Source organism: Dermochelys coriacea, chromosome 1 (genome assembly GCF_009764565.3).
Source record: "Dermochelys coriacea isolate rDerCor1 chromosome 1, rDerCor1.pri.v4, whole genome shotgun sequence".
NCBI lineage: Eukaryota > Metazoa > Chordata > Testudines > Dermochelyidae > Dermochelys > Dermochelys coriacea.
Genome location: NC_050068.2, coordinates 261,152,655 through 261,173,814, shown reverse-complemented (window position 1 = coordinate 261,173,814; position 21,160 = coordinate 261,152,655). Strand labels below are relative to the sequence as shown.

Here is a 21,160-nt window from a genome sequence, read left to right as displayed (position 1 = left end):
TTGTAAGAAGGAATGAAAACATCTAATCCCACCTCCTGTTCCCCACCCCATCCCCTTTACATTTCTTGAGAACTGCTGATGCAATCTGATCTGGCTGCGCTGCCACCTGCTGAGAGAAACAGGCATTGCCTCCCCTTGCTTCACATTTTTATTGGACATGTTCCTGTCAGGGCTGTAACAACATGAGATAGCCATATAGTGAAGTGAGCCCTGAACCCAGGTCGCCAGGCTTGTGCATGGATTGCCATTCAGATTGTCTTTCCTGCAAGAAGATAAGGACCAGATCTGGTTTGGGGATGCCAGGGTGAAGAGAATTAAAGTACCTTGAAGAGGTGGTTCTAAGTGGTGCTTTTCTTTAGGATCCCCAGCTCTTTCAGCTTCTGTCCCATAAGACTCAGCATGAGGCTGTAGATGTTCTCCAGGCTCACACCAGGAGAGCAGAGGCTCAGACAGGACTTCTGGATCTCCAGGACAGCCTGGTACAGCTCTGCTTGGGGATCAGCAAACCTGAAAGCCAGGGGAAAGTGAAGGAGGTCACGTCTCAAATGGGAAGTTCCCCAGGCGCAGTTCCGAGTCAGGCGCAGCTCAGTGCTGAAACACTGAGAAGAGAACACAGTGGCTGTCAATATGAAAGGACACACAAGGTACTAATGAGGTCACCTCCTTCCCTGCTGTGGAGAGGGGACCCTTGGTTGGAATCCTTGGCCTGAAGCCGAATAGGGCAAAGCTGCAGTTTGAAGGGAAGGGTGTGAGCAAAGAGACACTGGAACCAACCCAACCATCACAGGGACACTTTACTGGAAACTTCCTGACCTGAGACTGTCAGCCACTCACACATGGACGAAACTCCTGTTCCCCTACACCTGGTACCCATGCCCAGAGTCAGCACCTGCACAAGGAAAAGCAAGACATAAGAACATAAGAATGGCTATACTGGGTCAGACCAAAGGTCCATCCAGCCCAGTATCCTGTCTACTGACAGTGGCCAATGCCAGGTACCCCAGAGGGAGTGAACTTAACAGGTAATGATCTAGTGATCTCTCTCCTGCCATCCATCTCCACCCTCTGACAAACAGAGGCTAGGGACACCATTCCTTACCCATCCTGGCTAATAGCCATTAATGGACTTAACCTCCATTAATTTATCCAGTTCTCTTTTAAACCCTATTATAGTCCTAGCCTTCACAACCTCTTAAGGCAAGGAGTTCCACATGTTGACTATGCGCTGAGTGAAGAAGAACTTCCTTTTATTTGTTTTAAACCTGCTACCCATTAATTTCATTTGGTGACCCCTAGTTCTTATATTATGGGAACAAGTAAATAACTTTTCCTTATTCACTTTCTCCACACCACTCATGATTTTATATACCTTTATCATATCCCCCGAGTCCCCTCTTTTCCAAGCTGAAAAGTCCTAGCCTCTTTAATCTCTCCTCATATGGGACCCGTTCCAAACCCCTAATCATTTTAGTTGTCCTTTTCTGAACCTTTTCTAATGCCAGTATATCTTTTTTGAGATGAGGGGACCACATCAGTACACAGTATTCAAGATGTGGGCATACCATGGATTTATATAAGGGCAATAAGATATTCTCCGTTTTATTCTCTATCCCCTTTTTAATGATTCCTAACATCCTGTTTGCTTTTTTGACTGCCGCTGCACAGTACGTGGATGTCTTCAGAGAACTATCCATGACTCCAAGATCTCTCTTCTGATTAATTGACCCATCTTTGTAACTTCAGATTTACCCCCAACAGTTGCACTAAAGGGAGAAATCAAAAAACAATAACCGAAGAAACCTTAAAGTCTATCTATATACATTAAAGTCTATCTACATACATTAAAACTACCTAGACAGCAAGTCTGCATGTGCACACACAGCTTGATCAGAAATGAACACACACGTACACATTCCTCACCTTCTCTGCAAGCTGATGTGTGGTGTATTACTAACTATGGGCATCCTGCCTGCCTCTGCTGGACCAGATGCAGGTGATTTCACTTAAGTAGAAATGAGCATGCTCATCTTCACTATCCAATAAGACCATTTCTCCATAAGCAAAAGCAGAAGGGTCAGGAATTCTCTCCTCCCCACCTCTTTTCCAGCATGATGTTTGTGAGATAGTGGCGGGGGGGGGTGTACATGTGTGTGTGTGTGTACAGAATCTCACACGCACATATAGGGACAGCAAGTAAAAAGTAAAACTGTGTCTAAAGTAACTTTTCCCCAGGATGTGTTGTCATTGCTTATTGGCTTCTGTTGGAGGCCGACTCCCATCAAACCCTCTTCATGCTCTGCCAGTCTCCCCTAGCCAAGGAGGGGACCCAGACCTCCCAAATATGGTCCCAGTATTTCAGACCCCTTCCGCAAATTAATAGGGGGTCAATATACTGCAAGCGCACATTTCCTCCTTCCTTCCCTTGTATAATTTGGACCACCATGAATGCCAGTGCTATGGCGTTCTGCCATTACAGGTCTCAGGGATGGTGCTAGAGAAGAAAACCACAGTGGGATTCAAACATAGGCCCCATAATGTGCAACAGAGCAGTACATTACAGCAAGGTCATGATGACAGTCTTTCCATGCCCCTTTTAACCAGGCTGAAGGTACTTTTGTGTACCGCTCTCCAAATCCTCCTCTTTCATTTTTTACTCACAGGGCCAATCTAATGTGTGTTCAGGAGTGGAGGAGTCAGTGGTCTGATTGTCTGCCAGGGTCATTAAACCTTGACTGCCCAATTTGAATACCAAGTCATGATACTTCAGTCTTCCATTTAGAGATCACAAACACCTCTACAGCAACCACGTACCATCTCACAAGCTGTAACTTGTGACATCATGTAGGGAAATAAGCAGCCAGAGCACAAGAGGTTGTGTCATTACACAAATATCCCTCAGTAATAATTTATTATTTTTTATTACAATAAGACCCTAGAAACTCCAGTCATGAACCAAGATCCCATTGTGCCAAGTGCTGTACTGATACAGAAGAAAAAGTCCCTGCCGCAAAGCACTTACAAGTGAATATAAGCCAAGAGACAACAAACGGACACAGGCAGCTAGATTGGGAGTACCTGGAAACAATGAGACAATATTAACCAATATGACAGACAGCGCACAAGTGACTTAAATGTTGTCAATTTTTTTTGTAGTCATCATGGCAAAGAGGAGTTTTAAAGAGGTATTAGAAGGAGGATAGTGCATTAGTTCTGTGGCTATTTACAGGAAGCTCCCCTCAAGTATGAGGGGCAGCATGGAAGAAAATGTAACAGGCAGCTGATCGGAGACAGAAGTTGACAGCTCAGTAGTGAATGAGAAGTGACAGGTAGGGTGGGGAAAGGCCATGAGGGGCCTTGAAAGTGAATACAAGTATCTTACATTTGATGCAATAGAAAATGGGGAGCTAGTGGAGGGATGCAAAGAGAAGGGTGACTTGGTCAAAGTGACAGGCTAGGAGAACGATCTTTGCAGCAGCATTCTGAATGGATAGAAGCAGGGTTGGAATGCATTTGTCAAGGTCAGAGAGAAGGATATTGCAGTGAGATGATGAGAGCCTGGATGAGAGTTTTAGCTGCTTGGGTGGATAGGAAAATGTTTTTCTTAAAGAATCTGTGATATTTAGATATAGTCTGAATCTGAGGACAGAGAAGGAGGTCTGAGTTGAAGATGGTGCCAGGTTATGGGCCTGAACAACAGACAGGAAGGTAGTGTTATGATCAAGAAAGGACATTGGGAGGGAGATCATGAGCTTTGTTTTAGCTATATTGAGCTTGAGCTGATAGCTAGACATCCAAGAGATGTCAGAGAGACAGGCTGAAATTTTAGTTTGGATAGAATGGGTCTGGAGTTGAGAATAACAGGAAGACAGAAATCTGGGAAGTTAGAATTTTTACCTGAAAATAGTATTTCTGCATCTCCAATACACCAGTATGGAATGATGAGGGGTCTTGTGACATCATAGGACTAAGACACAGTATCACGAATCACATTTAAAGGAATATTTTGGTGCCAAGGACTCTAGTTTCCAACATGCGTCTCCCATAAGGCTTAGAAATTTTCATGGCCCTCATAAAGAAGAAGGTTAATAGGAAGAGTGTTAAAAAAATTCAGTTAAATTAGTAAAAAGCATGTATTGTACTCTGGTCCCTGAATGACAATGGATAATCTGCGAATAGGTTGACTGTAAAAATTGTAGAAGCTACCAAAAGTAGTAACACAAATGCTTCTGCATACTAAAATCAATGAACTCCTACTGATTCCAGAAATCCATGTCTGTTCAGTAAGACAAGGGGAGGCCGTTCCAGACTGGTGCGTGGGAGACACTAAAACACTGTTTAGACATATTCTAATACCTACAACTCCTATATGCTGGTCTGGAACACAGCACTTTCTCCAGCAGTCTCACATTGAGAGAACAGGGGTTGGAAATTAGTGAAGAGAGACTATTCTCAGCACTATACTCGGAGGGTATATCTACATTACTCACTAAACTCGGGCTCTGACTCAGGTTTGAGCCCAAGCCCTGATCCTGTCCACACACAAGTTACTTTGACTTGGGTCAGCAAGCACTCAGGACTTGGGTCCTAGTACCCTTTTAGGAGGGTGGGTCAGAGCCAGAGTCCCACTGTGACTTAGGTCCACACCCCATTGTTTTGCAGTTACTCCTGGGGGAATTCTGCACCACTGCATGTGTGCAGAATTCATGTTCCCCACAGATTTCTTTGCTTCCCCACAGAAAAATGACTTCTGATGGGGAAGAAATGGAAAGCTGCAAGAGTGATCATGCACTCCTCCCCAGAAGTTCGGGCATGTTGTTTCTGGTGCCTGGAGTTGCTACCAGAGAAGTAAATCTTGGCAGTGGGGGGCAGAGCTGGAGATGCCCTGGCTGGTGGCTCCTACCCTGCACTGGGCTCAGCTGCTAGTCCCAGCTGGGCTGGGGACCATGGGATTTTCTCTTCCCCTGGAAGGAGTGGCTGGGGAGGAGGGAGTGATGAAGCTAGCAAACCGGGGCAGGGGAGCCAGATGGTGAGGAAAGGGCTCAGGGAAAGGTAGTAAGCTCCAAGGGGTAACAGGTCTGGCCTGTTGGTTAGACGGTCCCTGAGCTGGAACCCAGAGTAGAGTGCAGGCCCCGGTTCCCCTGCCAGCCACTGAGGGAGTGGCAATATGCAGCAGCGACTGGGAAGACTGCCTGAGACTCCTGGTTAGGAAAGACTACTACCCAGGATTGCTGAAGGAAGATTTTGATACTCCAGAAGACTGGACTGAAGAACTTATGGATCTAAAGGTAGAGGAGGCCTGGGATTACTTTAAATCAAATCTGCAGAAGCTATCGGAAGCCTGTATCCCAGGAAAGGGGAAAAAATTCATAGGAAGGAGTTGTAGACCAAGCTGGATGAGCAAGCATCTTAGAGAGCTGATTAAGAAGAAGCAGAAAGCATACAGGGAGTGGAAGATGGGAGGGATCAGCAAGGAAAGCTACCTAATTGAGGTCAGAACATGTAGGGATAAAGTGAGACAGGCTAAAAGTCGAGTAGAGTTGGACCTTGGAAAGGGAATTAAAACCAATAGTAAAAGGTTCTATAGCCATATAAATAAGAAGAAAACTAAGAAAGAAGAAGTGGGGCCGCTTAACACTAAGGATGGAGTGGAGGTTAAAGATAATCTAGGCATGGCCCAATATCTAAACAAATACTTTGCCTCAGTCTTTAATAAGGCTAAAGAGGATCTTAGGGATAATGGCAGCATGACAAATGGGAATGAGGATATGGAGGTAGATATTACCATATCTGAGGTAGAAGCGAAACTGAAACAGCTTAATGGGACTAAATCGGGGGGCCCAGATAATCTTCATCCAAGAATATTAAAGGAATTGGCACCTGAAATTGCAAGCCCATTAGCAAGAATGTTTAATGAATCTGTAAACACTCAGGAGTAGTACCGAATGATTGGAGAATTGCTAATATAGTTCCTATTTTTAAGAAAGGAAAAAAAAGTGATCCGGGTAACTACAGGCCAGTTAGTTTGACATCTGTAGTATGCAAGGTCCTGGAAAAAATTCTGAAAGAGAAATTAGTTAAGGACATTGAAGTCAATGGTAAATGGGACAAAATACAACATGGTTTTACAAAAGGTAGATCGTGCCAAACCAACCTAATCTCCTTTTTTGAAACGGTAACAGATTTTTTAGATAAAGGAAATGCGGTGGATCTAATTTACCTAGATTTCAGTAAGGCATTTGATACCGTGCCACATGGGGAATTATTAGTTAAATTGGAGAAGATGGGGATCAATATGAACATCAAAAGGTGGATAAGGAATTGGTTAAAGGGGAGACTACAACGGGTCCTACTGAAAGGCGAACTGTCAGGTTGGAGGGAGGTTACCAGTGGAGTTCCTCAGGGATCGGTTTTGGGACCGATCTTATTTAATTTTTTTATTACTGACCTTGGCACAAAAAGTGGGAGTGTGCTAATAAAATTTGCAGATGATACAAAGCTGGGAGGTATTGCCAATTCAGAGAAGGATCGGGATATTATACAGGAGGATCTGGATGACCTTGTAAATTGGAGTAATAGTAATAGGATGAAATTTAATAGTGAGAGGTGTAAGGTTATGCATTTAGGGATTAATAACAAGAATTTTAGTTATAAGCTGGGGACGCATCAATTAGAAGTAACGGAAGAGGAGAAGGACCTTGGAGTATTGGTTGATCATAGGATGACTATGAGCTGCCAATGTGATATGGCTGTGAAAAAAGCTAATGCGGTTTTGGGATGCATCAGGAGAGGCATTTCCAGTAGGGATAAGGAGGTTTTAGTACCATTATACAAGGCACTGGTGAGACCTCACCTAGAATACTGTGTGCAGTTCTGGTCTCCCATGTTTAAAAAGGATGAATTCAAACTGGAACAGGTACAGAGAAGGGCTACTAGGATGATCCGAGGAATGGAAAACTTGTCTTATGAAAGGAGACTTATGGAGCTTGGCTTGTTTAGCCTAACTAAAAGAAGGTTGAGGGGAGATATGATTGCTCTCTATAAATATATCAGAGGGATAAATACAGGAGAGGGAGAGGAATTATTTAAGCTCAGCACCAATGTGGACACAAGAACAAATGGGTATAAACTGGCCACCAGGAAGTTTAGACTTGAAATCAGACGAAGGTTTTTAACCATCAGAGGAGTGAAGTTTTGGAATAGCCTTCCAAAGGAAGCAGTGGGGGCAAAGGATCTATCTGGTTTTAAGATTCTACTTGATAAGTTTATGGAGGAGATGGTATGATGGGATAATGTGATTTTGGTAAGTAATTGATCTTTAAATATTCAGGGTAAATAGGCCAAATCCCCTGAGATGGGATATTAGATGGATGGGATCTGAGTTACCCAGGAAAGAATTTTCTGTAGTATCTGGCTGGTGAATCTTGCCCATATGCTCAGGGTTTAGCTGATCACCATATTTGGGGTCGGGAAGGAATTTTCCTCCAGGGCAGATTGGAGAGTCCCTGGAGGTTTTTCGCCTTCCTCTGTAGCATGGGGCATGGTTGACTTGAGGGAGGCTTCTCTGCTCCTTGAAGTCTTTAAACCATGATTTAAGGACTTCAATAGCTCAGACATGGGTGAGGTTTTTCATAGGAGTGGGTGGGTGAGATTCTATGGCCTGCGCTGTGCAGGAGGTCGGACTAGATGATCAGAATGGTCCCTTCTGACCTTAGTATCTATGAATCTATCGCAATGGTACTTTGGAATCACCCTTCAGAATAAAGATTTAAACATCAAATTTAACCAAAAGCAGTGGTTGGAAGCTATATAAAACACATACTGTATTTCCAGAAATAAAACACTTACGCAAACCCAGATCTATGAGGCTGAAATTGGTTATTCATTCCTGTTTCCCAGTTCCTTATTCACAGGTACACAATAAAAAAAAAATGTAAATTTTAATTTTTAGAAATTTCATGAAAATAAATAAGATTGAATTTTATAGCAATATGAGTGTTTTTAAAGATAGGCCTTTCTGAGATGAAAGCAAGACCCCTATCCACACGTGTAAATTACCACTTTCTTTGAATAAGTAACTGAGATTTGATTATATTTATAAAGGACAAAATCTTTTTTGGGTCACCCCAAGTGACATGTCCCTGTGACTATTAGACTGTTTTAAAATGGCTGGCACATGCCACTCCTAAACCCAAAGCTTTATATTTTCGCAATATGATGCCACATGACACTCTCCATCACATCTCCCATTCTGCAAATTCTCTTTTGAACAAGAATCTGTCTTAGACTGGCTAAGTATGCAAGTAAATACTTCTATCATTATATATGACTATTTATTAATTTATTTTAAATATTAATGCTACATTCAAATGACATGGAAAAGAACAGAGAGAGCAGAAGATAGTTTTTTCTGGGGTTGGGCATTTCATTCTCCGAATGGTATTTGAAAAGATGCAATCCAGTACTTTGACGGAATGAACAAATTGCATCTTGTTTTCCTACAGTTTACCTCTTTATCATGCACAGAAGTCTCCATGGGAAATAGCCAAAGGCCAAATAAAAATCATTTAGTTTTTCTGGGACCAGACTCAACTGCAAATATAGTGTGAAAGATGCCTGATGCACCATGAATTAAATGATGTTTACTCAACTGACAAACCATTGCACTTGTTTGCTTTGACGCTGGAACTGTAAAATAAGATGCACTTATTTAGTAATATAACACAGAATATTAATTGAGGACTTGTTCCTTTTGTTGTTAGTGCTGACTGTTCCTGACACATTCCTAACGATTTACATTTGTAGACTCTGCTTTGCACAGAACGGAAATTTCATATGGGCTAGAATTCCTGCATAACTTGGTGTTGTCTGCCTGTCTATAAGGAAGTTTATATGATCTATTTTCCTGATACAACCAACTACTACATCAAACGTTCACCGGGAGGAAAGGAAAGGGATGGGCGCAGGAGTGCCAGGATTTCTTTTCCATGTCACTAGAATGTAACATTAATATTTAAAATAAATGTTTCAAATATTGATTAGTTTAATAGAGGACTTCAGAACTGTTTGCATAAAAAAGCAGAGTTTAATTAAGTAAAGGTCCTGTCATTAGTTATAAAGTTGTTGGGATAACTCACTGTGTCGGAGAACACTTCAATCTCTCTGGTCACTCGATTACAGACCTGAGAGTGACTATTCTTCAACAAAAAAACTTCAAAAACAGACTCCAACGAGAGACTGCTGAATTGGAATTAATTTGCAAACTGGATACAATTAATTTAGGCTTGAACAGAGACTGGGAGTAGATGGGTCATTACACAAAGCAAAACTATTTCCCCATGTTATTTCCCCACTGTTCCTCAGACGTTCTTGTCAACTGCTGGAAATGGCCCACTTTGATTATCACCACAATAGGTTTTCTTCCTTCCCCCCACCCTCCCTACCTGCTGGTAATAGCTCATCTTAAGTGATCACTCTCCTTACAGTAAAAAGAAAGAGAGTACTTGTGGCACCTTGGAGACTGGCAAGTTTGTTTGAGCGTGAGCTTTCGTGAGCTACAGCTCACTGAATTGAGCTGTGGCTCACGAAGGCTTGTGCTCGAGTGAATTTGTTGGTCTCTGGGGTGCCACAAGTACTCCTTTTCTTTTTGCAAATACAGACTAACACGGCTGCTACTCTGAAACCTCTCCTTACAGTGTGTATGGTAATACCCATTGTTTCATGTTCTCTGTGTGTATATATAAATCTCCCCACTGTATTTTCCACTGAATGCATCCGATGAAGTGAGCTGTAGCTCACGAAAGCTTATGCTCAAATAAATTTGTTAGTCTCTAAGGTGCCACAAGTACTCCTTTTCTTTTTGCGAATACAGACTAACATGGCTGCTACTCTGAAACAGAACTCAAACCAGTTCAAAGGGAGCAGGAAACTACAGTTGATTATAGCAAAATAAACACGAGAGACTTACCCCTACTGTATGGTTCTGTATCCATTGCAAATTATTATACAGCTATATCACCACCTCTGCGCAGATTTATCACTGGAAGGAAAAGAGAAGGAAAACATTAGCTATATACATATTCTTATCATATGTGCAATAAAAACCATTCAGGGGAAAATAGCATCTCATGTCCACCAATATGAATGTAAACAAAGTCATATACAATCAGGGGTACTGGAACAATTTTTATAGTGACAGTGCTGAAAGCAGAAACCAAGTATTTGGTTATTACTACTTCAAATCAGGGAGTGCTCCTGCACTCCCAGTACCCCAAGTTCCAGCACCCCGTATACATTCAGTTCCACATATACTGGGCTACTGTCCTGAAACAGCCAACATAGTGCCATTCCCTCAGGCCCCTGGATTGAGTCTGATATAATCTCTCAGAATGGCTGTTCAACAGCCTCTTCTGGCCCCACCCCCACTCTCAGTTAGGCACCATCCACAAAGTTCAGAGAAAACTCAGGTAAGGCATCATCTTGAAACAGTGGACTCTTTGAAAAGTTACATTATAACCACCCTGAGGTGAGGGTCAGTCCTATAGGTGGAACAGAACAAAGGAGGATACTAGTCCTCTGTCTTGGTGGCATCCAGAGTGCAACAGACAGTGCTCTTACACTGACAGAAGGAACACATGCTCACCATCATCAAACATGCATAGCCTACTAAGGACCTTTGTGCCAGCCACAGTGACCACAATTGATGGTATCACACTAGGTGTCGTGCCCACCCAGATACTGATCATGAAAAACCACAAATGCTCAAGGTGGCTCACCCACTTCAGCATCTGGACAGTCCTCTGCATTAAAAATTGTTTTGTGAAAAGGAAGTAGCTGTGTGATCAAAAAGTCAGCAAGGTTCAGAGGTAGTAGTTACTGACCAATGTCCAATAAGAGTCAAAATAATCCTCTCATCTGACAAACAGGTTCAGGTCATCTACCCTGGCCCTCCATCCTAGACATCTCAATTTGTGTATTTTAATAATTGGCTAGATTAATTAGTTATTGGTTTTGCTTGAAAATGTTTTATTTGCATTTTTTTAAACATATTTAGCCTTGTCATGTGACATTGTATCAACCCTGGAGTAACATAAGTGACCGGGGCCAGAGATTAAATTCGGTATATTACACTTTTTTATGGAGATGCCAGTCATGAGTTTTGCACATAAGGCAATGTCTTTCTTATGTAGGAAGAATACAACGTATCCTCCCCAAAATTAGAGAAGTTTCCTTTAATTAGAATTTAAGAACAAAAGAGAAATCAGGCATAATTTCTTTTTTTATATCTATATCTATATCTATATCTGTCTATATCTATATCTCTATAAAGAAACAGAGTGATTAGCTATTGGAACAACTACCAAGGTCAGTGGTAGATTCTCAATCTCTTGATGTTTTCAAGACTGGATGTCTTTTTGGAAAATATGCTTTAGTCAAACACAAGCTATTGGGGTCAATATTGGGGTAACTGGGTGAAATTCAATGGCCTGTGATATATGATTGAATGACTATATGATCTAATGGTCCCTTCCAGCCTTGCACTCTATGAAAACTATGAATAGAGTATAGAATGAATTGTCTGAGAATTTACAAGTAATTCTTTATTAGGTTTAAGAGTTCACATTCATTCAAAATGGGTGCTTTAAGAAATTTTGCATTTGGTGCCAGGCCATTTCTTGTCCTAAAATTAATGATGGAATAAAACAAACAGTCTTCCAAGTTACCATGTAATTAAAACTCATTAAAATCTTGGGCACAGGTTACACTGGAAGAAAATTAGTAATTGTATCTCACTGCTATGATTATTTTGGAGACATCAGTATAAGTTCATAATTAAGGTTGCCCCATAGTTTTCCTTTTAATTGGACTTTTGTAATCTTTTCTAGCTGTTCAGTCTTCAATCATTTTTGAAAAACATTTGGAAATATAAATCTTAGCATGCTTGTATTTTCAAAAATACTTTTGGGTTCAAAAGTTACATAGTTTTTAAACTACAGCATTTTTAAAAAAAAAATCACATTTTTTCAGACAGCATGTCTCACCTTTTTGGGGGCACCCTTTTGGTTAAAAATCACAGCAAGCAGACTCCTCAAAATGTACATGCATTATTTAGTAAAATTCTTTGAGAACAATTACCTTAAGATGGAGTTAAAGTTGAGAATACTTAGCAGTAATTTAGGGTAAATACAGGGATGTTGTAATTATCCAAAAACTAAGCATTATAAATCCAGGAAATTCAGAGTTGAGGGTAAAATTAAGAAAAATCCAAAGATGATAGGGTATAAAAATGCACACAGGACACCCAAGCAACCTTAACTCTGCCCTGTCAGAGTCTCTTCAGAATTTCCTAATAATTGAAACTCATTGCATAGGCAATCTTTGAATACATAGTTTTTAAGATTAATGATATATTTCCCCATTTTTAGTCTTCATGACTAAAAGTTTATCCTTAGCAAAAACCTTAACTCGGCCCTGTAGTGACACCATAGGAGGTGGGTAGGGGAGTGCCTTTAAAAATCAGTTTAATCTAATGTTGGCCCACAAACTTTAAAATACCTCAATGGTAATTACATGTCTTTTGCATGGCTATACTCCTCATGGTCACACTCATACAAACCATGAACACCCACCCACCCACACAAAAAACAACAACCCACATACAAAACACCCAGGACATCTCCTGAGTTTAAAAAAAGTACAAAGCAATATACATACCAGAGATCAGCACGATAGGAGCCTCACTGATATTATAATGAATCTTCCAGCCAGGAATAGATCAGTGATGAATCTGCCGAGGATGAACCTGCTACTGCTATTCTGGATCCTGCTTGGGAGGCTACAGGGCAGCCGTGTGGGGAAGGTCTGGGGTAGTTGGGAGGATGGTTGGAGACCTGAAGAGTCAGTGATGGAGGCAGCTGTTTCTGGTGGCAGCTCAGGGTAACTGAGCTGAGAATTCTGGAGCTGCCTATGTGTAGCGGGTCTCTCTCAGATTAAAAGTTACAGGGCTCCCATGCATTGCGTCAATAAGCATATGGTATAAATAAACAGGTTACGCCAGAACTGACTCCATTACATTAGTTTCTTTCCACCTCTTGCAAGGCCCTAGAATCATTCAACCGCTGTCAAGCCCATGGGCAACAATATATAAATATTCAGCAACGAGGTCAACCAGGAGCCTGATAGCACATCAGAGTAACTATGTAGCACAGAGTAAATCAATGACTTAAGTCTGAGAATTAAACCAAGGCTGCTAAATGGCCAGACTTTGTCAGGAAGAGATGAAAAAGTGTTCAGCTTTTCAAAAATCTCTGTTTTTATAAACTGAGTCTTGAATCTGGCATACGCTGACCATGGCTCAAAAACCTGCCCCTGTGAGTCCACAGATGTTTACAGTTATGGTTTCTCTGAGCATATGCAGTAACGTTCGCAAGATTAAGATGTAACCCTACTAATTATGGAGGGGGTGCTGGTCATAGCTCAATAGATATGGTGGTACTGAGCCTTGCACTTAAAGCTGGGATTCGACATTTTGTGTTATATATGAAGAATGCAGCATATCCTCCCCAAACTCACTGCACTTACTTGCTGGGGTCTACTCTGCTTAATCTAACTTCTGCCTGTAAACCAGTGAATTTTGGGGTTCATCTTCTCCTTGATGTGCAGTACACAGAAAGGGAACCTTGCTCTGCTCTAAGCCTCTCTCTGGTGTAGGGTTGTTCATATTTGCCCTGGTTTACTAATCCAAACTGCAGCAAGCGTGCTATCATAGGCATGAGTCTGATTCTCAACAATGTGGAGGGCCTGCAGAACAGACGATTGGCAGTAGTCAAAGTCCCATGAGCTATGGTCCATTCGAGCAGATGTGTGTGTAAGATCAACATTCCTAATAGGCTCCAATAGAGACTGGATCTTATTTCTGTGGTACCTTCTTGTTCTTTTTATGGCAATCTTCATATTTTGTTAATGTTCCTGTGAAAAGAACACTTTGTACCTGATAGTAACCTTATCACCTCCATGTGACCCAGGGCCCCTTGTAGCCTATTGGCGGAGAGCACATGAGGTGCACATTAGTTCACCGAAGGGTGGCATATAAGGACTCCACCATGAGCCAGTAACAGTCTGGTCATCATCATTGGGAAATGCCTGTACAGATAATTATTAAGAAGTGATGTATTTATACTGAAAAGTATGTTCTTAAAGACTTAGGATTAAGGCAGATCACCAGGAGGGGAAATACCTCAGGAATGTTCTTTTCAGGCAGATCGTAACAGATGCTTCTCTCCCAGTCTGATATGTGCCTTGTCCGCCTCACAGTGTACACCTATCTGCATACTGACCCCGATGCCATTTGAGAGATTGAGAAATCCACAAGAGAGGAAAGCCACAGGAAGAAACAATCAATGGGGGGGTGAGGTCCTGTTTATGAATAAGGATAAAGGATTGTTCTGATATATCTAGGGGTGCCAATTAACACCCTGTACCCTTACTGAAAAGGCAAGCTGACAGCATGTTATGCCTCATGAAAGAGGGGTCACTGCCAGCCTGGCTGTAAAGCTTTGGTGAGCACTACTTTATTAGACAAGAGAGTCTCTTGCTAATTAAGTCTAGGCTCTAGAATGTATTATAATTTTATACATAACCATTTATTTCCAATACTTCTACTTGCTATGACTTTGAATTGCTATATTTTATTAAACCTATTCCTGATTTCACTATAAACATATCTAAGCACTCTGTGTTAAGGGGAGCAGTGATCTGAGGTGTAACTGGTAAGTTGGGGCTGTATTGTTTCTTTAGAAGCAGCAGATCTGTGAATATCCAGTGGACCAGGGGCTGGACACTCCAGTGGGACTCTCAGAGAGCTCAGGGTTTGGAACGTGCCTTTCACTAACCTGTAGAGAGACAAAGAAGCCTACGCAGGCTCAAAGGGAAGTGCTTGTGTTGCCCTTGGCTGGTGGAGTAGGGAAGCTAACCCATGGCAGCCGGACAAGGCTTCCTCATGCTAAGATCAGGTGGTAGTGAGGTGCTTCACAATCCTAGATATCCCCAGGAAGTGTCACACCCCACCACACACACCCCTGGTCTCTGATTGTCTTCCCTGGCTCTGTATGGCTTTCTTCTGTCTTTATCATGAATGTGGGAAGGTCCAAAAACTGTATCTTAGTGCCTGCTTACTTCAGCTTTCTCCCTGCACAAAGTTCTGGTTAGCAGAATTATCCAGATAGGAATGAATTCCCTTCTTGCTGAAAGCTATTATTAATTCCCAAACAAAACAATATTAAGACTGAGTTAAGGCTGGAAGTCAGATCAGTAACTTAGGTAAAATACATTACATAGATGATGTAATTATTTCAAAAACAAACATTATAAACTCAAGTTAATTTCATTTAGATGTCCATAACAATAAGATACCTATATAAGGTTCTAGACACATAACCATAATACAATAAAATCACAGTTTAAAATAAATCCAAATATTTTAAGATATGCAAATGGACAGTTACAGCAGCCAAACAACCTTAACTCTGACCCGTAGTGACACTGTGCAATATCAGATTACAATTAAAGCATTTGAGTGTTTGTGGACGTAAGATTGACAGACAGACAGACAGAGTATTTTATATATATATTATACACATAACATTTCTATACTTTAACATATTTGGATTTCTTCTAAGTGTAATGTTCACTTTTTATCTGCTAGCTTTATAATGCTAGTTTTTGATATAATTACAACATCCACATTAGGAAAGTTGTAGAACTGCCATCACTGGAGGTTTTTAAGAACAGGTTAGACAAACACCTGTCAGAAATGGTCAAGTTATTATTTAGTACTTCCCTGAGTGTAGAGGACTGGACTAGATGACCTATTGAGGTCCCTTCCAATTCTACACTTCTATGATCCCTAAAATGTATTTTACCCAGATTACCGATATATACTCTCAACCTTATTTCCACCCTAATGTAGGTTATACTGGGAATATACTTTTTTTTTAATTATTAAAAATGTCATACATGAACATACTGAACAAGAACTACAGAAAACTGTACCAGGATATCACTAATGACTGGAAGATGAATAATATCAGCCTTAAATAATTTTTTTGAATTTTAGCTTTTAGGACCAGATTCACTGGTACACTGTTGTTGCTTTCTGCCACTCTGAAGCAACACAAAGAAGCCAGAGTGTATTGGCCAATTAGACCAGGTTATAAGATGCTTTGTGTCACCAGAACAGCACAGAGCAGCCAGAGAACACAGCTGGCCTCCACTTTCCCCTGCACAAATACACCACAATTTCCACTTCTTCTGTTCTCAGCTCTCCCTTGCATGCACAGATCACAATTTGCCTCTCCCTCAATTTGTATCTCCAATTTGCACCCCCTACATTCTTCTCAAAATACATGCAGTAATTTTGGGGAGGATATGCTGTATTTTTCATGGATAAGTGCAAAATTCACCTCAACCTTAACAATGGAACTGTGCCTCCATAATACTAACACAATCCTGGAAAAGAGGCTGGGAGCACAGGCCAGACTGTATGGTAACTATTAGATTTGAAATAGCTACCATCCATTTGCCAATCAGAGAACTGCTCTGTGGGATGGTAGAATGGGAATGTGAAGATAAGCCTTCTTCAGGACTATGGAATGCAGAAAGCTTCTCTGTGATTGTCTGCATGGGTTTGAGAATCTTTATCTATACCTTGGCTCCTTTAAAGACTTGTTCCATTATTTCAACAAAAAACTCTCTTCCACATACACTTGCACTTGTTCCCTAGTCCTCCCTCAACCAAAATCCTGAGCAAAAATACCTTAAAGTTAGGGGTCATCAAACTCAGGCTCCTAGAGATCAACAGAAGTGAATTCTACAGTTAATGACTCTCTGAGGACCATCAGAATTCCCTGATGTTTACATTTCAGGACTGTTAGCTTGAATGCTTCAGCAGATCTCATTGGCTACAGTAATGCTTGGTGAGAGGCATCTTTCATATAGCCAGAACCCCAATAATAGAATCATAGAAATATAGAACTGGAAAGTCTAGTCTAGTCCCCTGAACTCATGGAAGAACTCATGGAACTAATACTCATGTAAGTATTATCTAAATCAGGGGTTCTCAAATTGGGGGTTGGGACCCCTCAGGGGATTGCGAGGTTATTACATCAGAGGTCGCGAGCTGTCAGCCTCCATACCAAAGCCTGCTTTGCCTCCAGCATTTATAATGGTGTTAAATTTTTCAAAAAAGTGTTTTTAACGTATAAGGGGGGGGTCGTACTCAGAGGCTTGCTGAAAGGGGTCACCAGTACAAAAGTCTGAGAACCCCTGATCTAGATCATCACGGACAGGTGTTTGTCTAACCTGTTCTTAAAAACCTGCAATAGATGGCGATTCAACAACTTCCCTAGGTAATTTGTTCCAGTGCTTAGCCACCCTGACAGTTAAGAAGCTTTACCTCATGTACCTAAATCTCCCTTGCTACAACTTAAGCCCAATACTTCTTGTCCTGTCTTCAGTGGATAAGGAGAACACTTTATCACCTTCCTCTTTATAACCACCTTTTATGTACTTGAAGTCTGTTATGTCCTCCCTCAGTCTTCTCCTCTTCAGACTAAACAAACCCAATTTTTCCTATATTTCCTCTAGATCTTTTAATCATTTTTGTTGCTCTCCACTAGTCTTTCTCTAATTTGTCCATATCTTTCCCAAAGTGTGGTGCCTAGACTGGACAAAGTACTCCAGTGCTGAGTAGAGTGGAAGAATTACTTCTCATGTCTTACTTATAACACTCCTCCTAATAAATCCCAGAATGATGTTTTGGTTTTTTTGATATTACATTGTTGGCTTTTATTTAGTTTGTGATCCACTATAACCCCAGATCCTTTTCTGCAGTATTCCTCCCTAGGCACTCATTTTCCATTTTGTATTTGTGCAGTGGAGTATTGCTTCCGAAGTGGAGTACTTCGCACTTGTCCTTATTGAATTTCATCCTATTTACTTCAGATCATTTCTTGTCTGTCCAGATCATTTTGAATTCTAATCCTGTCCTCCAAAGCACTTGCAACCCCTCCCACCTTGGTATTGTCCACAAACTTTATAAGTGTGCTCTCTGTGCCATTATTCAAATCATTGATAAAGACATTGAACGGAACCAGACCCAAGACAGATCCCTGGGGGACCCCACTCAATATGCCTTTCCAACTTGGCTGTGAACCATTGATAATTACTCTCTCTGAGTATGGTTTTCCAATCAGTTGTGCACCCACTGTATAGCAGGTTAGTCTAGGCCAGAGGTCTCAAACTCAAATGACCACAAGGGCCACATGAGGACTAGTGCATTGGACCGAGGGCTGCATCACTGACACTCCCTCCTTGCTGCCCTGGCCCCGCCCCCACTCCACCCATTCCATGAGGCCCCGCCCCTGCCCCTCCCTTCCCCCATTCCAATCCCTTCCCCGAAGTCCCCACCCCAACTCCGCCCCCTCCCTGCCCCCAGGGGGTACAGAAGAGGTGTGGGGTGTGGCAGGGGCTCAGGGCAGGGAGTTGAGGTGCAGGAGATATGCAGGATGCATCAGGGGCTCAGGGCAGGGAGATGGGGTGTGGGGTGCAGGAGGGGTGAGGCAGGGGGTTGGGGTGCAGGAGGGGTGAGGGGTGCAGGCTCCAGCCCAGTGCCACTTACCTAGAGCGGCTCCAGGGTGGCAGCGGTGCACACCAGGGCCAGGGCATGCTCCCTGCCTGTCTACCCTGGCCCCGCTCTGTTCCACCCTGGGAAGCGGCCGGAACCACGTCCCTTCTGCCTCTGGGTGAGTGGGGACACAGGACTCTGGGCTGCTTTTGCCGCTCCTCCAGGTACCTCCCCTGAAGCTCCCATTGGTTGCGGTTTCCCGTTCCCAGCCAATGGGAGCTACGGAGGGCGGTGCCTGGAAACAATTTACAGAGCCCTTTGTGCCCTGCCCCCACCAGGGACGTGGTGCCGGGAGCAGCACGGGGCTCGTGGCACCGGGGGTGGGGGCAATCACAGCCTGCAGACTGTAGTTTGCTTACCCTGGCCCGGAGCTAGGCAAGACGGGGGGGCGTGGGGAGCTTGGCGGGCCACAGAAAATAGCCCAGCAGGCTGCGTGTTTGAGACCCCTGATCTAGGCTGTATTTCCTTAATTTGCTTATTAAAGTTCAGATATCACATTTATTGCTTCTCCCCTATCCACAAGGCTCGTTACCTTGTCAAAGACATATATTGGGTTGTTTTGACATGATTTGTTTTTGACAAATCCATGCTAACTGTTACTTATCACTTTATTATCTTCTAGGTCGGGGTGGGCAAACTGCAGCCCACTAGCCGTTTTAAGCCGGCCCTCAAGCTCCCGCTGGGGAGCTGGGTCTGGAGCTTACCCTGCTCCAGCACTTCGGCACTCCAGCTGGGGAGCAGGGTTGGGGGTCGCTCCACGCGGAAGCAGCTGCATGGCCCCACTCTAGCCAGGTAGCAGGGTCAGGGGCCATTCCACATGGCTCCTGGAAGCAGCGGCATAGCCCCCCTCTGGTTCCTACGCGCTCCAATGGCCCCCTCCAGCACTCCAACAGAGAAGGGACATGCCGCGGCTTCTGGAAGCCGCTTGCACTCATGAGCCTCTCCCCAACCCCAATCCCCGTCCTGTCCTCTGAACCTCTCGATCCCAGCCCGGAACACCCTTCTATACCCCAAACACCTCATCCCCACCCCAGAGCCTGCACCCCCAGCTGGAGCCCTCCCCCTCCCCCTCCCCCGCACCCCACTCCCCTGCCTGGAGCCCCCTCCCACACCCTGAACTTCTTATTTCTGGCCCCAACCAGAGCTCTCCCCCCCTCCTACACCCCAACCCCAATTTTGTGAGCATTCATGGCCCGCCATACTATTTCCATACCCAGATGTGCCTCTTGGGCCAAAAAGTTTGTAAGCACCTAGAACAAGGGTGGGCAAATTGATTGTGTAATTAATTACTCCATTATCTTTCCAGGTACAAAAATTAAGATGACTGGACTATAATTCCATGTTTTTATCACGGGGTACAACTATATTTGCCTTTTCCCAGGCCTCTGGAATCTCTCCAGTCCATTCCACGTTCTCAAAAATAATCACTAATGGCTCAGATTTCTTCAGCCAGTTCCTTAGTATTCTAGGATGTATTTCATCAGGCCCTGCAGACCTGAAGACATCGAACTTGTCTATGTAATTCTTAAATTGTTCTTTCTCGACTATAGCCTCAGATCCTACCCCATTTACTCTGATGTTCACTATGCTAGTCATCCAATCACTGCTAACCTTTCTGGTGAAAACTGAAACAAAAAATATTGGGCTTTATAGATCAAAGTCAACACCTTCAATTGCATCTGGAAGCCAGGGCAGTGGACAAAGTAATTGGCAAAAGTAACCTCTCCCCAGTTAACGCTGCCAAGCAAGTGGACACCATGTTGCTTTGCTAACTGGAGATTCCAAGGGCTTATGGAAAATAGTTATATGGAAGCTCAAACCTATTTCTGTTCACAAAATGTATTGCCAGGTCCCTGTCTTCAACACCACACGTAGATGGTAAACCCAGGTGTATAAGACGGCTGATTAAATGCTTTTTACCTACCATTGGCCATGTCATGATGCTAATGGAGGTGGGAGTCTGTAATGTTCCATGGATGACAGCAATTTAAAATGACAATGGGTTTTTAAATCTGCCGCTGCCTCGTCTCAGATGACTAGGAGCCTTTAATAAATGCATTAAAGACTCACCATTTTAAAGGACATTATCATCAATTATATTTAAGCCTCAGATCATGCTTTCTGGTTATTCATACACAATAACTTAGAAAAAGCCTTCAATATTCAGTTTGATAAGAATCAAATTTACTATATTCTATGGCAGTGACTCTCAACCTTTCCAGACTACTGTACCCCTTGCAGGAGTCTGATTCAGCTTGCGTATCCCAAGTTTCACCTCACTTAAAACAACTTGCTTACAAAATCAGACGTAAGAATACAAAAAGTGTCACACTATTACTGAAAGAATTGCTTACTTTCTCTTTTTACCCTATAATTATAAAATAAATCAATTTGAATATAAATCTTGTACTTATATTTCCGTGTATGGTATATAGAGCAGTATAAACAAGTCACTGTCAGTATGAAATTTTAGTTTGTACT

At 42.6% G+C, this 21,160-nt stretch overlaps 1 long non-coding RNA gene across 2 annotated transcripts; it reads right to left on the bottom strand.

The window, feature by feature from the left end:
* Window positions 1–525: 525 nt before the first annotated feature.
* On the bottom strand, window positions 526–12,907 carry LOC119850190. 2 transcript variants are annotated; one of them, XR_006276943.1, is made up of 4 exons: window positions 12,712–12,907; window positions 9,965–10,036; window positions 3,895–4,066; window positions 526–889 (listed from the first exon to the last, which is right to left on the bottom strand). It is a non-coding gene; the product is annotated as an uncharacterized LOC119850190 (long non-coding RNA). The 2 variants fall into 2 exon arrangements; XR_006276942.1 differs by lacking the exon at window positions 526–889 and having other exon boundaries at window positions 1,603–4,066.
* Between the last annotated feature and the right edge of the window lie 8,253 nt (window positions 12,908–21,160).